We start from the raw sequence: 18,581 nt of genomic DNA on the forward strand, positions 1-18,581 counted from the left end.
ATATATATATATATATATATACATTACATTTATCAATTTTTTAAGTTATACAAATACAACAAGGAAAGAAAATCTTTAGTCAATTATAGTTGATGAAGTTTACTGAATCAATAAAGGTCTAATTCTTCTTTACCAATAAAGGCACAATTCCCAAACAAGCTCAAGGAAGATGTTAAAGGAAAAAAAAAAGATTGTTATGTTTTGTTCAAGACTTAGATACTTAGAAAATACATAAAGCCACACCCCAGGTTATAACAGAAGGAAACTATCTACATTTACCACCAGGATTCTTTGTAAATGTGAATGCTTCTAGTGGAAAAAAAAACTACTATCATCCAGTCACTCTCTAATCCTGATCACTCTTGGGGCTGCTGAATGATTATGCAAAACTTCCTCAGTTCTACAATATGTTTATGCAACCTCAACCAAGTATCTCTTCCCATGAGTTTTTTGCTTCATCTATAAAATGAGAATTATGTCTAAAGTGCAGGGTTTAGGAAGGTTCAGTGCCACAATATATACATGGCATAAAGTGCCAAAGTACTTGTAAGGTACAAAAAATTGATAGTTTTTATCATCACTTTATTAGCATCAGTATCATCACACACTACCATGTGATCAGCAGAGAGAAAGAAGACAATGTGTTTATTAATTAACTTTCAGAAACATGTAATATGAACTTGAAGGGTTGCTCAGAGCATCTTTGTAGTTCTATAACTTTGTTTAATCTCTCTATATATATATCTGTGTGTGTTGAATTACTAATTACTACTACAAATCCATAAAAATCCCATTATATTTGTATGTTCATATCCCAAGTACCTGAACTAGTAAAGTGGTATTAGTGGCTATTTACATAAATTCACAATTCTAAATTAGACCTTTAATTTCTGTAATAAAAAAGAAAATGGCCTGAGCAATTTCCTATTTTTATTTTCCTACATGGAATACAGTAGCTCTAACATAATGTATGACGTTGTGAATATTTCCAGGGCTGCTAATATTTTATCTAATATTATATCTTATGTTTTTTGATCTCTGACCCCCCATTTATACTCCCAGAACCCTCATGAGCAATGTTCATGATCATAACACTGGTAGAAGAAGCAGGACTAAAACTGAAGTTAAATCACCCACAGCTCGAATCTTTCAAGGAGGCCTCTCAGGGTCAGTATGATTTTTTCCATGTATATTTCTCCACTTAAAGAATGTTTCTTAAATATTTGATTCATCAGGACTGAAATATATGTCTTATTTTGAAATAGATCACTGGTAAACACTATAGAGTGTGAATATGACCCTAAATTCTTCTTGTATTTTTTTTATTTCCACATTGTTCATTATATCAATATATATTCTTGCATTCTCTGGGGAACAACAAAATGAAACAACAAGAGCACAGAAGAAAATTATGAGACAATACAGCTTCTAAAAGAAGACAAAAGTAATTTATTGACAGAAAAAGAAATAGCAAAACGTTATTTTTTAAATTAAATTGAATTGGTGCCTTAATATTTACAAAGGGTGATGAGCGCTTGAAACTAAAAATGGACATACTTTCCTCAAGGGAAGAAAAAGAAATATTAGAGGGAATTAGGGCCAGGTGAGGACCAGATTATAAAGAAGTATAACACATTAAGAGCAAACACAGGAGGGTTATGATACAAATGGTAAGTGGGCAGAAAAGGATTTAAAAGTCAGTGGAAGCAAATAAGGAAAAGGCATTAGTGAAAAGAAACATTATACCTTAAAACAAAAACAGCTATAAAATCACTGGCCTGAGCTTTAATTTAGAAGATAGAACAACTGGCATTACTACTCGGTGATGACGTTAAAATACCAATGCACCAAATTTCACATGACTACAATTCAATTCAAATCATTAAACAAAGCTAAAGATACAGAATTTCCCACTCACCTGCCAAAGGGAGGAATGGCTGCAGTCACCTGTTCGCAGCAACAGCATTCTGCGCAGCCTCCATTTTCTCTTCCCTACTCTTACCTACACCTAATTCATTTCCTTTGTAATATTGGCAAATTGTCTGTAAAACCCAAATTTGGTCCTAGGAGTCTTCCTGATTAAAATTCTTAGCTGCTTCTCCATCACCCACAGGAAAAGCCTCAGTGGAGCTAAATTCCTCAAGTCAAGATTCTTCTTGCTTTTGCTTCTATTTGCCTTTCTGCCCTGCTTTGCTTTTCTTCTGGCCCTCCAGCTAGGCTGAAATACTCAGAGCCCCAAAATGTACAGGAGCCTCTCTGCCTTTGTACCTGCTTTTCTTTCTTCCTTCCTAGAACATCCTTTGCCCCTTTGTCTACCCCTTTGTCTCACCTTTCATGACCCAGAGTCTTCTAAAGGTAGAACTTTACTTTTCATTTCTTTGCATGGCACTAGGCACAGAAGGGTGCCCGACACAGAGAAGGCATTGATAATCCTACATCAGATGCTATGACCACAGGTAATGTTCAAAGACTTTATTAATAGATTTTTTTAGTTTCAGCTGCCACTTCCATTCAGTTAATCCTGTTTTCCTTTTTAAATAAAGAACTAGGATGTGATAGCTTTAAACATCCTATCACAGGCATTTCAAAACTGGAATGGTAACAGTGAATAGTGTATTGATGTGGGGAGGGATAGAGGGGAGGAGACATTACATTGGAACTGTAGGGGCTGTCTCTTGCTAGTTACATGACGGGGCTCACATTACTTAAAATTCCTCATCCCCAGTGTCTTAATCAGCAAAGTAGTGATACTTTTACTGGGAATTGTTATTATTACAAAATGATTGTGAAACTTATTTGTTTCTTTGTTTCCAAAGACATCATCTCTCCTCTACTAACTGATTCTGGCCAATGAGTTCCTTCATTTGTGTGCTATTTTTATCCCTTCAAATGGGTCACCATTATTATATTATTCTCCCCTGGGTTTGGGTATTGCAATAGCCCTTGAGATCAGAGTCATAGGTAAGTGGTAGCATTAAAAGGTTAAGAATTTGTTCTTAATCAAATAGTAAGACAGTAATGGCACTACAAATAGAACCACATTTTTTACACTCTCATTTCCTTCCCTGGAAATGAACATACTTTTCAAGTGCTAATGAACTACACGAAGGTCATAGCCATAGTCATATTGAAATAGACACTCATCAGGTAATGTACTACATAGTGTTTATAGGTATAATAATTATTCAATCAATCAACTCCATATTAATTGAGTGCCCATTCTGCACAGGGCATTTTGCTAAATCCTGCCATAGGTTCAAGGTAGAGGACACTTTCCTTCACAGTTTCAAAGCTCAAGGTAGATAAACATACACTGAAAAACAAAATAGTTCTCTCTTATAACACAAGTATGATACCTAAAAAATAGCTCAATAGAATCACTCATGAAAGCATGTTTTACTGGATATGCCAGGTATACCAATATATTCAAGACTCAGCCTCAGAGATAGTTTCATAAAGAAGTTTATAACTATAAACCTCAACTCTTCACCCTGAACTTATTCACTAATTTATACCTTTATTCATTCAAATGGAATGAAGTGGTTAAATGTTTATTACCAGAATTCCACAAAGTTGGAGAAATAAATACCTACCTGGATGACAGAGAGGGATTCTAGACAGCAGATCATATGAAAGAGGAAAACCATAAAGAAAGAAGTTGGGAGGCTATGAGTGAGCAATCGGTGCCTTCCCATGAGTCAAGACTTCAATATAATTTATTTTTTCATGAAGTCATAAAGTGAGGTAAAAACATTTGGGAGAAAATTGCAAATGAGAGGACAAAACGTCAACCAACAGGGCAGGCTACAATACAGATACACAGAGAGAAGCGACCATGAATAAAAAAGGGCCACAATTAGAAGGAGCTCCAGGAAGAGTGCTAGATCTCCAAACTCCAAGGATGGTCAAGGGAACATTGAGCCCCCAGTGTTATCTAGGTTGTTGTCTTAGTCATTGCAGCTGCTATAACAAAATACTATAGACTTCGTGGCTTATAAACAACAAGAATTTATTTCTTAAAGCTCTGAAGGCAGGTGTTGGCAGATCAGGGGCCTGGTGAGGCCTCACTTCCTGGCTCATGATTGACTCTTTCCACTTCATCCTGACGTGGCAGAAGAGGAAAGGGTCTCTCTGATCTCTTCCATGAAGCCATCAACTTCATTCACAAGACTCTGTTCCAAAAGCTCCACCTCTTAATAATGCCTCCTAGAGGTGTAGGATTTCAACAAATAACTTTTAGATGGACATAAATATTCATTCAGCAGCTACCACATGCCAGGCACTGTGCTTTGTGTCAGAAACACAAGGACAAACAGTCCATTATTTTACAGCACTTCAAACTAGTGGGAAATGGGAAATAGAACAATGATTGTAAGTATGAGAATAGAGTTGTGTAATGCACAAATGAACCTAAAGGAGAAAAGACACTTAGGAATGCCTGCTGGAGTAGATGATATTTAAAAAGAACAAGTTCCAGAGTGAGAAACACAGACGGAAACCATGTCATCTTCACATACAGGTTTTCTGACCTTAGGAAAAATACGTAAACTCTCTGAGGCTCATGTTACTTGCATACAGGCTGCTTGTGAAACTCATTCCTCATGAGTGAAGAATGACCACAAGGACTCAGTTTAATGGGAAAATGTGGTAGATGGGTGAGCGGATTCTTGTGCTGAGTCCATCCTAACTTCTCTATCATCTGTGAAGAAACAGTACAAAACAGCCCAGCACTGGGGAAGGAGTAAGGTAGATAAAAGGCAGCTCATTATTTAAAGCTGGACAGCATGATCTTTATCACCTTACTTCTGCCCGAGCAGGTTATTAACACAGTTTGCATCCACATATTCTTGTCCACAGTAGGTTAAAACCAGACATTTCTTTGACAAAACTGCCATATCACAACTTTTAGAAAATCACCACCATAATGAAACATAAGATTTAAATGATGGATAATAAAATGATTAAGATGAAGGAAGTAAATGAAGACTACTGACTCTTCCTCCCAAATACCTCCCAGGAACTTACTGCTTTTCCTCATCAAAGAGCACCAGGCTTAGCGTAGAAGTGAGATGCTATCAGTATCCAGATTACCCTCCAATGCTTAGATAAGGCTTGGAGAAAAGCCATTTACTTTAGTCATGTGGAAAACATCATTCTATTCCTGCATCACACAAGCAAATTAAATAAAACTTAATTTCTCTTCTTCCAGTTTGTGGTAACATAAGGCTGATAATTCAGAACAGGAGGCAGCTGCCCTCTTCCTTCCAGGAGTTGCACCTCTTCTGTGCTAAGCCAGGTCATGTAATGTTTCCTATTTATTTATGTTTTTCCTTAATGAAAGGATGTCTCTCTGTGCTGCGATAGTTTAGATTTTTTAATATTGTTAGTGTAGAGAGATAAACACTTTGGTGCATATTGGAGACTAATAAATTGTGTTGAACATTGATAAACTAACGCAATTACCAGCAAGGTCAGAGAGTCAGCTAATTTAGAAATATCAGTCCTAGGATTTTGAGTTGTCCCCTGGAGAACAGCAGCCACTTTATTACAGCAGGAGGGTGAGGAGAAAATGGTACATTAGGATTGATCTTTTGATCTAATTGTGGAACTCTGCCATTCCTTGTTTGACCAAAAATGCTTACCAAGCAAGAGGAAACATAGCACAACTAATTGAGGACCATCCCTTACAAACAAGACAAAGTAAAGGAATTCTGGGAAATAAAAGAAAAATTGCACTTGATATTATTGGGATGACATTATCACTAAAGCGCATGTTTGTCTTTTTTTTTCCAGAGTATCTTTTATGTCACAAGTAAAACTTAATATTTTCAATCAGTTTATGTTCACCACCTGTGCTAAAAAATTCTAACAAAATCTTAATGAAATATTCAATACTCTCCTTTGTTTGATACAGGTCTTAAATTAGCCATAGGCTTATCTAGTTTTCAAAAGATTTTCATTCAGCCCCAGGAAAAGTTTTATTGGACTCAGTATTCAAAATTTATTTCTTTACCAATGATAAAAATAATGTGCACAGCCTAATTTATGTCTAAGCCTACAGTTATTTTAGAGTATCTAAATTCACTCCAGAACTTGTCTAATTATCTGTTCACATTATTATTGTTACCTTAACGTGATTTACTTTCTCTCTCACCCAATATCTATCAAGTCCTGCCTCTAGGACTAGGCTAATTTGACTGATTGTGTTAAAGTCAAACTGCTGTAACATCCTGAATACAGGCCTAAGTACAGTTCAATTGAAATAAGATTCGTGTTTAGCTGCCAGGCATATCGGGGGCCCCACCAAATTGGGTTATTTTGGGAAGGTGTTTCAAATGTAGTCCTTTTAAATAGATAATCCCACTTGACAAAGAGGCCCAAAAAACACTAAATCTGAAAAGTGATTAAAGCACATAGATGAAACACCTTGGAAAGCCATGGAATTGACAGCATTTCAGAAGTTTAGATTCTAAGGACAAGGGGAAAAAATGAGAATCAAGACCTATCGTGTAAAGGTACAGGATCCCAATGATGAATGTAAGTGGGATTGTATACCTAGATTGTACCAATAAACTCAATAAAAAGAAAAAAAAAGAAGTTTAGATTCTCACACTGGACAAAAAACAAAAATGTCTTCAAACTCTGCTCTGATATTTGTATGCAAATGTGCACATTTGCTAAACTCTGATCATATGAAGTAGGGCCAGATCTGAAAACCTTCCCTTTGGTTATTTCCAAAGCAGAAACCCTTCAATAGATGTCGCGAGCCGGATTGCCTTGGGCAACTCGGTCTGCGACTACAGGGGGCCTGAACTGGCGACGCGTGAGCAAAGAGGCACACACTTGATACACAAGGAGTTTACTTTAGTTCCTCATCTCCGGATCTCTACCCCGCTCTCTCTCTCTCTCCCGGAAGGGGTGGCAACATATACACCATAATGCAACCAATCAGCATACAGAGAACAGATTATTACCTTATACATCAAACACCCACGGGAACATATCATGTGATCTACAGGAAAACTAAACCTAATACGAAATGGCTTCATAGGCTATATCATAAAATGGCGGAGGGGTGGATCTATGGTTCTCCACAAATAGATAAATTTCTGTTCAAATACTTATGAGATAACCAGGAAAGAGAAGTAAAAATTGTGATGTTGTATACCACAATTCCAATTGTCAATAGAATAAATTTTTCCAAATAATAATCGTCAGAAGGGAAAAAGTTCTTAAGAGGCTCATCAGGTACAAGACAACACTGTTGATGACTATCGACAACACTTTCAGATTTTTCCAAGATTCACTTCAGTGTCTTAAAGCTTCAGACTCACTGAACACAGACCTTTTAGAATTCAAAGCCCTTCTACTTTCATGAAGTTTTCCTTCTGTATTTTCAGTTGTGAATTTAATTGTATTATTGAGTACTTAAAGCCCACTGCAGGATGTTAATATTTTTAAAACAAGGTCTTGAAAATACAGCTAGAATGTTTGCAGTTATATACTGTGGCCACTATTTGCTAGTGAATGCATTGAGTGAATAGTGTCAAATTGATGCAGGACATGCAGCTGTCTGTCCTTTGTCTGCAGGTTTAATTCCTAGAATGGGACTAGGGTGATCCCTTTGTGATAAAATCAGCTCTACAGGTTTAGTCACTTACATTGCATTATTGAAAGGATGATGAGCTAATGATAGGCTGAAAACAGGAAGATTGCATTAGGCAGAACATTAGCCCAAACACCTCTGAACAGCTAGCTACATCTATTGCTGAAAAGCTGTACACAGGGTTATTGTTTTTGGTTTTTGTTTTTGTTTTTCTTTGCGGGGGGGGTCTGTCTTTAAAAACAAGTTGAAATGAGCTGAGGCTAAATCTGAAGTGAGTTGACTGAAAGGAGAGTCCTTTAGTTTCAAAAACATAATGTACTACATTTATATAAAATACATATACTACATAATGTTTGTAATCACACAAACCAACAGATTTGTCAGAAATTACATGATGGTTTGAAATATTAGCTGCCTTCAATTTTACAAATTAAAAACAAATTTCACTTTGTGCATTAATTTGAAAATGGCATAATAAGCATATCTTTCTTCTAACATCTCACCATTGAAAACATTTAGGATTCAGTTTTCCAAAGGGAGCTGTGGTGTGTTCCTTAGGTTACTGTAGCAGCCTGATGCAGTTCAATTGTAGGATCTTTCCAGAGAAGAAAACATTACTTTTCCTACCCTGCAAAGCAAAATTCCTCAAATCCATTCATTTTAAGAGCATCGTTTGGAATATATTTTCATTAGAAAATTACTTTGAATTTCTTTTCAAGCAACTGGTAAGTTTACTGGATGGCAACCCGTGTTTATGGATTCAGAAAGGCCTCTGGGTGAATTTCTCTTCCCGTGGGCTTCAGTCCCTGCTGAGAGCATGTAAAGTGATGTTTGCTTTGAGAATTTGTTCCAGGGAAAGTGAGGGGAAGACAGAAAGGAACTGGAACCTCTGGCTCCAGAACCTTGGCCCAATGACCTGCTCAGCTCTGCTAATAGTGAAAACACAAAGTGACTCTAATTTGCTTGGTATTTCTTGATCCTGTCTTCTTTGATTTGAAAATGAGCAATCAATCTTTCATTCATAATGCTAGGATCTTTCCACTTGGTATCAGCCAAAAATTATATGCAAATAAATAAATTTACATATTGTTCCTCCCTTTCCTCAAACGAATCCTGGTTATCTGATTCTTCACTCAAGTTGAAAAAAAATCTTCCTACTTAATAAGTGATTGATACCACCACTTCTTAATTTAGACCTTTATGATACTTACACTGAAGTAATTTGGCAATTATTTACAAAGAAAACAAAATATCAGCTTTTTTGTTTTCAATTTTGAGTATTTTTACACTTGAGGGTTTTTTGTTTTGCTTTGTTTTTTGTTTGGCGGGGGAGGGGGTTGGGTACCAGGCATTGAATCCAGGATCTTGCGCTTGCGAGGCAGGCGGCAGAACCACTGAGCTAAATCCCCTGCCCATAAGGGGTTTTTTATAAACTATTGTTTAGAGTTGTTTTGTATCATCAGAAAAACTGAGAGGAAAATACAGAGCTTCCGTATACCACCTGCTCGGCCCCCATATGAGCAGCTTCCTCTTCCAACATCTTAAACTTAACTGCCATACTGAGATAATCTACTTTTTTTTTTAATTACGTGTGCTGCTGAAGCAAGCACTAATCTACATTTTTATATCATCTTCTAAAAGGTTTGTAGTTTTATGTTTTACATTTAGTATATGACCCATTTTCAATTAATTCCTATGAAAGGTACAATGTCTCTCTAGAGTCATTTTTCTTCTTTTTTTTTTCTTTTTGTTTGTATGTTTGTTTGGAGGGGTTGTTTGGAATGTGGATGCAAAGTTATTTCAGCACCATTTGTTGAAAAGTGCATTTCTCTTTTTATTGCCTTTGTTTTTTATCAACAACCCTTTGAAAACACATATGTGCATCTATTTGGGGGCTTTCTATTCTGTTCCATGGATCTACTTGCCTATTAGTTTACCAAAACTACACTGTCTCAGTTACCATACCTCATATTAAGTCTTGAAATCAGATAAAATCAATCCTGCCATTCTACTTTTCTCCAACAATATGGTATGAATATTCTGGGTCTTTTTCCTCTTCTTACGAACTTTAGAATTCATTGGCTGACATCCACAAAATAATTTGTTGAGATTATGGTTGGTATTGCATTGAACTTATAAATCATTACTTGAATACATGAACAGCAACCATGACATTCAATCTGATAACCAAGACATCTACCAAGTCACTAAAGGGTGGGTAGTTTATAGTAGGGATACATGGGACACAAGGATATTTACATCCCAGACAACATGGTGCAGGGCAGAACAAAATTTCATCATGCTAAGCAGAATAGCATGTACTTTAGAACTTATAAATTATTAATTTCTATAATATTCCATTTGGCCTGTAATCCCAGCACTTGGGAGGCTGAGGAAGGAGGATCACCATGAGTTTGAGACCAGCCTGGGCTACATAGTGAGTCCAAAGCCAGCCTGGACTACACAACAAGATCCTGTCTCAAAAAAAAAAAAAATACTAAAAGAAATTGGCATAGAATATTCCATTTAAATTTTTTGGACTAGGGATGACCACAGTGAGTAACTAAAACCATGAAAGAAAAATTGCGGCTAAGAGGAGATAACTATACAATAATGGACTGTACTGTCTGTCTCTACTTACCTCCACGTTTTTTGTACTACATTCATCTCCTAGAACTTTCTCAACTGAGTAAAAGCAGTCAAATAATTATCTGCCTAATGAATTATTTTCATCTTACCATGGAAAGGGAATAAGAAGTTTTTATATGCCAAGTTCCATAAAGGAAGTACATGATAAATAGTTCTTTGTCCTTGATCCAAGTCCTAAAGAAGTAACCACAGAAAAATTTATCAGGCATAAATTCTCCTCAGTATTCCTGAAGGTCAAAAAATCCTTAAACTGCACTTCCTCAAAACCTACTATCAGGTCACCCTTTCCTTGATTCCAAGACACTGTGCTTCCTAAATACAATCCCTTCTTACATAGGAACTAACAGTAACAAAAAATTGAGCCTCCTTCCAGAGGAATTCAAGTGGCAGTTTCTTCCATTGTTAGAATGTATTGAGAAAGAAAATACTGCATGAGCTGTCAACCTTTGTAAAGGGAGAAATCGTGTAGTCAATCTGAAAGGTAGTTGTCATGTTTCTTGACCACATCATATGCAGAATAGCTGAGGTTTATCTTAGGAAAAAAATAACTGAGAAGCCACTAGCTGTTGAGTTTGCTGATGTGTAATTGATAATGATGCAGAAGGAAAAGCAGTAAGGAGCTGTAGTAGATGCCAGAGTAACACACCAACTGGACCTTTTTTTCCATAGACAGTAACCAAAATTCTGATAAAATATTTACTGTGAATTCCAGATCATCTCAGGGAAAGATCCTTACTCTCATAAACTCCCCAAATTCACTTAAAGAGAATCTAAGAGATTAAAAATGGAAAAGAGTTTCGCTCCTACCTTACAAAAGCTAGCTAAACTACAAATCATAATTTTACTTACTTCCATCAGAGAACACAATGTCCAGGGCATCAACTAGCCTGAAATCTAAGGAAAGATAAGTATCTCCAAGAAGCCCTGGCACAATGATCCTGGATTTCTGGTAGCAGATCACAGGAGGAAGACAGAGCTACCCATACAAGAGGAAGGAAAAGGAAGAGAGAATGGAGTGGGAAAAAACATTGGAAGAGATGATAGCTGCAAGTTTTCTAAAAATAGTAAAACACATCAAACCACTGATCACAAAAATCTTTCAGAAACAAAAAGAATAACTACCAAATAAAACCCCTAGATACATCATATTAAAACTACCAAAACTCAATTTTACATCTGATTTTAAAAGAAAACAATTCTATAATTTTTTCTGGGAAGCAAGTACCTTACTGGTCATTCTATTCAAACCACTAAATCAGGTTACCATCACGTCCAAATTCTGGGCATACCATTTGCACTTTGGCTTGTAGAAATGATGCTCCATTGTACTGTACAGCACCTAAAGGGTGGTGTGTAGCAGCTCTGTTTCACTTTTGTATTTAGTCAGATAATACAAAAACCATGAGCTGACTCTTACTCTTTCCTCATCCAGTTTAGCTTACATAATTATCAATATTTAAGATTATCAATTCTGCCTGTACTTGCTGTTTAAAATAGACATTAAATAAGTATTTGGTTTTCAGAATGCTAACAGAATATTTGTTACTAACATACTGGGACATTTATCTTTCAGGATGAATATGATTTATAATTGTAGTGCCATGCCTCTTAATCCTCAGTTTATGGAGAAGTAGTTAAGCACCTCAAATTTTGTTAATGTCAGTTTTCTAGCCAGAAGAATTACAAATAATTTATGTAGCTATTCCCCACTCCAGGAGGAGAAGTGTAACTCCCAAGTTCTGCGAGTCAGGGTGACCTTGATCAGTAACTTCCTTCCAATACACACAGTATGGGACAGAAGAAAACTGACAAACACTAGTTCAGACAGGAAATTGGGGCCAAAAGAACAGTAAGTCAAGTTGTCAGTACGAACCCTTTAAATGGGGTAATATAAATTTCCTCCACATCTAAGTCCTCCTCAAAACGCATAACCTAAATCTAATGATGAGAAAAACTTTAAACAAGCCAAGTTAAAACCTTGTGCAAAGCATCTGACCAGTACTTTTAAAAAGTGTCCAGATCATCAGATATAAGGAAAGTCTGAGAAATTGTCACGGCCAAAAGGACCTTAACAAAATACACAATTGTGATATAGTATCCTTGAATAGGATCCTGGACAGAAAAATCCCATTAGGAAAAAACAAGAAAAAAAAAAACACAAAGAAAATCTGGATAAAACAGGGGTAGGTTTGGGGTAATAATAATATCACAATATTAATTCACTTAGTATAATAAACAATTCTGGGTTAGTTTACTTTTCTCATTACTGAGACAAAATGCTTAACACTCAAAGTTAAAGGAGGAAAGATTTATTTAGCTCACATTTGTAAAGGTTTCAGTCCGTAATTGGCTGGCTCCAAGGCAGGGTGTCATGGCAGGCATTGCAGAGGAGAAATAGTTCATGGTGGGCAGAAGGTAGCAAAGAGACAAGGGATGACCAAAGTTCTTTCTATCCCTTATGTCATTCAGGCTATTTAGGGTGGGCAACACTCACAGCTTTAATACTAGTGCCCTTCATCCTAGCATTGTATAGTGAACCGATTCCAGATCCAGCCACCTCTGAAAAAGCTGCACCTATGACCACACGAGGCTTTGGTGGGACATCTAGTCACAAGCCATAACACCACATTAGCATAAGGTATTAAAGGAAAACTGGGTGTGGGATATGAAAGCACTGTCTTATACTGTTCTTGTGATTTTTCCATAAATCTAAAACTGCTCTAAAATAGTTTCTTTTTAATGAAAATAAAATAGAAATGTATTAATGTCACAATTTAGATATTATGCTTATAACTGCAGATAGAACATCAAGGGATCATGCCATATTGAAAGTAAAAATCAAAATCCACTAAATATAAAAATAAAAGCTGAGAATTTTTATTTTTTTTTAAAAATGGTATTTGATGTTGAGAATACATATTGTAAATCAGTTTCTTCATGCAGAGTGTCTTGCTAAATGATATGTCTTCATGTCAGATAAATGAGTATGAAGCTCTGGAATTCATTTGTGAAATAATAATTAGATATGGGACTGTGTAGCAGATTACTTTTTATGCCTGTAATCGGAGTGAATATGAAGCAGTTTTTAACATAGCAAGCAAGTAGCCCTTGTTATGTCATCAGCAATGCTGTTATTATAGATCTTTATATCAAAACTGAAGTTTGGGGAATCAAGGATGATAACGAAGGAAATAACTGCCCCAAACTGTATTTATACCAGATCTAGTGGGAGAGGGGAGGGTAGGAGGAAAGAAACAGGAAAACACTAGGCATTATATTGTTCATATGAGCAAAAACATGAAAAGTATCAAATAACTTGAGTCAACATATCCCAAAGAAACAAAAATCAAAATCAGATCTTCTGAAAAGAACTTAGTGCTCTGCTTTCATTTGTCTTCCTGGCTCATCTTTTCTACTTTGCAGCACTTTTATCACCACCTAGGGGCAAGCCAAATAAGTAAGGGCTCCTTTTTCACCACCAAGTCATTCATAAATTATGTGTTTTCTGACTCGAAAAGATTCTCATGACTCCAAATGATTGCTTTACTTTTTTACCCCAATAAAAGTCAATCTTATGTTATGTATTTCTTCTTCATCTCAAATATGATTTTAAAATATAAACTGTTTTTTGTAATCTATGAGTATCATCTTTTTTGTTTTATCTTTCTGTCTCTGCTCATGTGTCAATTTGAAAACTTTTGAATTTACTTTGAACACCTTTCAACTTAAAAAAAATAAGCCTACTGTTATAAATGCTTAGCACTTAGTTCTTTCAGTTAATTACTACTCATGGCATTTACAATGAATGCAATACAGTATCTTTAGCTTGTGTACTACACAATATCAAATCAGAGTGTAGAGACTCTTGTTAAAACTACTTAGAAGTCATTTAATTTCAAATGATACCAAAACAGGAAAGCATTGTTTTCAGGGAAATATTGACATTTTTCACTTCAAGTCTTTTTTAAAATTTAGTTTTTTAGTATATGTATGTAGTACATGTGTACATTTCTTGTGGAAAGCTGGTACATGTACATAGCACATGTTAATTCCTTTTCCCATTCCTTTTCCTTTCCTTCACTCCCCTCCACCTATCCTTTCATCCTCTTCCTTTTTATTTTTAATTGAGTTTATTGGTACATTTTAGGGATACAGTACAGGTACATTCATTGTTGGGATCTTGTACCTCTACATGACAGGTCTTGATTCCATCCTCTGTGTGAGTTTTTTTTTCTGTGTGAGTTTTCTTTGATAATATTTTTACTTGATAGTAATTATGAATAAGTTCAAAAATCACAAAATAAATATGAATTAAAATGCTAAATAATATTCTATCATAGATAATCATAGAGATAGACATAGAGACAGAGATAGATATCTCCCATGTTTTCTTTAGCCACTCATCCATTGAAGAAGACTCAGAGGTGTTTTTATAGCTTAGCCACTATGAACACTGCTGAAAAGAACATGACATTCAGATTATCTCTTTGACATCTTATTTCATTTCCTTTGGATATATACTCAGAAGTAGGATTGCTGAATCATACAGTAATTCTATTTTCAGTTTTTTGAGAAACCACTAGATGATTTTCCAGAATGGCTATAGTAATTCACAGTGTAGCTACAAGAGTTCACTCTCCTCTACATTTTTGCCAATACTTGTTATCATTGTCTTATTTATAATAGCCATTCTAACAGGGTAAGGTAATATCTCACTGTGATTTTAATATTCATTTTGCCAATGATTAGAAATGATAAGCATATTTTATCTATCTATTGATCATTCATTTCTGTTCTTTTGAGAAATGTTTGTTTAGATCATTTGCCCATTTTTATTGTGCTACTGAGTTGAGTTCCCTATATATTTTTCCTTATATATTTTTGATATTAGCCTCTTATCAGATGTGTCATTCACATATATTTTTCCCAATCCATGAACTGTCTCTTCACTCTGTTATTTCTTTTGCTGATAGGAAGTTTTAATTTGCTACAATCCCATTTCTCTATTTTGCTTTTGTTGCCTGTGTTTCTGGGGTCAGATCCAAAAATCTTTGCCCAGATTAATGTCATGAAGTTTGCCCTTACGTTTTATTTTAGTAGTTTTATAACTCCAGAATGTATAAGCAAGTCTAATCCATTTTCAGTTGATTTTATATATGGTATAAATAAGGGTCCAATTTCATTCTTCTGAGTGAATATTCAGTTTTCCAAACACCTTTTTTTCAGTATTATGAGATGAACCCAAGTAGACCAGTGGATGAATGGGTAAAATGTGATGTCATGTGTGCAAGTATAAAGATGTTTGTCATATATATGACATGTATGTGTATACACAGGTGTGTAGGTTCACACACATAATAGAATATCATTCAACCTTTAAAAAGTAGAAAATACAGTCATGTAAGACAATGTGGGTAAACTTAACATGCCACAGATTCATGAGTAGAGAATTCATGTGAATCACTTACTGTGCTTGCCTTATATCACTATCATTCTATTCTCTAGAAGAATACTACACCATCTCACTTATATGTGGAACCTAATAACAGTGATCTCACAGAACAAAGAGTAGAAAGACAGAGGTTGGCAGGAAGAAAGACAAAAGGAAAAAGGGAATATATTACTCAAAGCATACAGAGTTACCTCTACAGTGGAGCAACAAATTTTATTGACATATTTCATTGTGACCACAGTTATTAATAGTAATATACTGAATGTATATTTTTAATTTACTAAGAGAATAGTTTTAACCTTCTCATCCAAAAAAATGCTGCTAGGGAGGTAATGTATATGTTAGTATGATTGAATCTTCTATAATACATGCATAGATCAAAACATTACAAAATAGCCTATACATATACACAATTATTAGTTGTTAATTAAAAATAAATACAAAATAGAAATAAAATATTTTTGATTTACGAAAGCACTATTTTAATTTCAAATCATTTGTCAACTAAACTTACAAAATACAAATAATACTCCAAAAACAAACCTGTAACTTTCTACACACTTAGAAAAACTTTGACAGTTCTGGTGGTTAAGTAGGAAATTCCAATTTAGCAGAGTCAGGAGGCAGTAGAACACATGAGCAAATCTGTCGTTCAGGTACCAAGTTCCAAATGAATACAGTCTCAGAAACCCAAACCAAGCAACCCTTCCTTTAGGTCTTTTATTAGCTAAGGTGTATACAGCTTTTCACATAGTTAGAGATGTTGCATTTTAAAATTCTTTTATGGCCATGTGTAAATACCGAATAGTTTCTCTGGTGTGAAAAACTATAATAGTACATAAGATCCTAATGAGATAATTGACAAAGTGAAATAGGAAGAAAAGGGCTAAAGGTGTAGGGAAAGTGGGAAGGGTGGGGGAAAGGGAATAAGGGAAAGGAAAAAAATAGGAGAAAATGAAAAAAATCAAAATAAAATGTTTGTAAATGGGGAGAGGAGGAAGGGGTGGAGGGAGGGCAGGGATAAGGGGAAAAAATGAGAAGCAACACCCGTCATGTAAAGGTACAAGATCCCAATGATAAATGTAACTGTACTGTATACCTAAAATGTACCAATAAACTCAATGAAAAATAAAATAAAATTATTTTGTGGCATTGTGTTCAATATTTACCAATATATTATCAAGTGATCACAAAGTAAACAAGAGACTAAGCACTGTGAATACACTTGTCACACTATAACCAAGCCACTTGTTTTCAATACTTCCATCATAAAAGCAATTTAGAAAATGTATATAAAAGCCTAAATTTTCTATTTTGTGGAATTCCTAATAATTTTAAGAGTGTAAAAATTTAATGGAACTTTTTAAAAATCATTAATCAACAGAGTTCTCTACAAAAAAATCATAATTTTTTTCTATGTCCAACAAATTTAAAACTAAACTTGCGGGCTCAGAAAATAGAAAAGATTAGCTCAAAGTTAAAGACAATCTGGGGATTTAGCTCAATGGCATGGTGCCTGCCTCACAAGAACACAGTACTGAGTTCAATCCCTGGTACTGCAAAAAAAAAAAAAGATTAAAGATATAGTCAGACTTAACATTTATCATGTGTACCTATTGGTCATGCTGTTCAGTAAATATATGCTAATCTTCAACACAGACATATATAGTTTTTAAAAGCTCCACATGTAAAGTCCCTACCAAGATTTTTGTCCTTTGCACAGCCTCAGTTCACAAAATTCCTTGGCTCAGCAACCGAAGCCAACATGTTATCTTTCAATGGTGTTTTTGAACAGTATTTCATAAGACCCAGTATCCATGCTAAAAAGACCAGACCTTCCGCCCTAGGAACTGACCTCTGAGAAAGGAGATTTCCCACTAAGAAGGAAGAGTCAACAACTAATGGTAGACGATTTGCAAAGAAATAAGAAAGTGCTCAAAGAAAAGGAAGCTGGAAGGTCCTAATGTTTTATCATTTTAGAGGGAAATGGGGAAAGAGTAAAAATAAAGCCTTCATCGTGATAAACGAAAAACAAATATTACAAAATAGTACAGGAAGTCCTGGTTTACTTTCTTTTCTTTATTTCATCTTCACCTGGATGTAAATCTTTTGCTTATGTTTTATTTATAAAGTCTTGATTCTTTTTTTGCCTTCTTATTTTAGATTAATGTTAAATATGCTGTTTTTGAGCACAGAGATATTTACAAAAGTATGATTTTGTACAGGCCACAAAGAAACTAAAAAAATTTCTACTAAATGGAATCTCTCATAAGCCATATTCTCTGACCATAATACAATAAAATTAGAACAGTAGATAAACATCTCAAATATCTTCTATATTTGGAAATTAAGATATTAATATATTTAGCTATAACTAAAAATAAAATAAGAGAAATTACAAAATATTACCAGTCAATGACAATATGTTACTTCTCAAAATTAACATGTTGCTATAAATATATTCATTTTACAATGTAAAGAAACAACAAAAAATTTGCCAAAAAGGCAACAGAAAATTCAAACAAGAAACATCACTAAGGGTAGATATAATGTAGTATGACAGAGGGTTATAGGGCTACTAATCCTAAAGATTAGTGCCTCAATCTTATAACCCAATTCAATCTTTTTTTTTATTTTTATTGAGTTTATTGGTACATTTTAGGGATACAGTACAGTTACATTCATTGTTGGGATCATGTACCTCTACATGGCAAGTCTTGATTTTCATTTTTTCCCCTTACCTCTGCCCTCCCTTCACCCCCTCCTCCCCTCCCCATCTACAAACACTTTATTTTCATCTTTTCATTCTCTCACATTTTTTTCTTTTCCCTTTTTGTTCTTCCCCTACGCATCACACCTTCCCTACACCTTTAG

This window comes from Fukomys damarensis, unplaced genomic scaffold (genome assembly GCF_012274545.1).
Source record: "Fukomys damarensis isolate Sample0158 unplaced genomic scaffold, DMR_v1.0_HiC HiC_scaffold_6, whole genome shotgun sequence".
Classification (NCBI taxonomy): domain Eukaryota; kingdom Metazoa; phylum Chordata; class Mammalia; order Rodentia; family Bathyergidae; genus Fukomys; species Fukomys damarensis.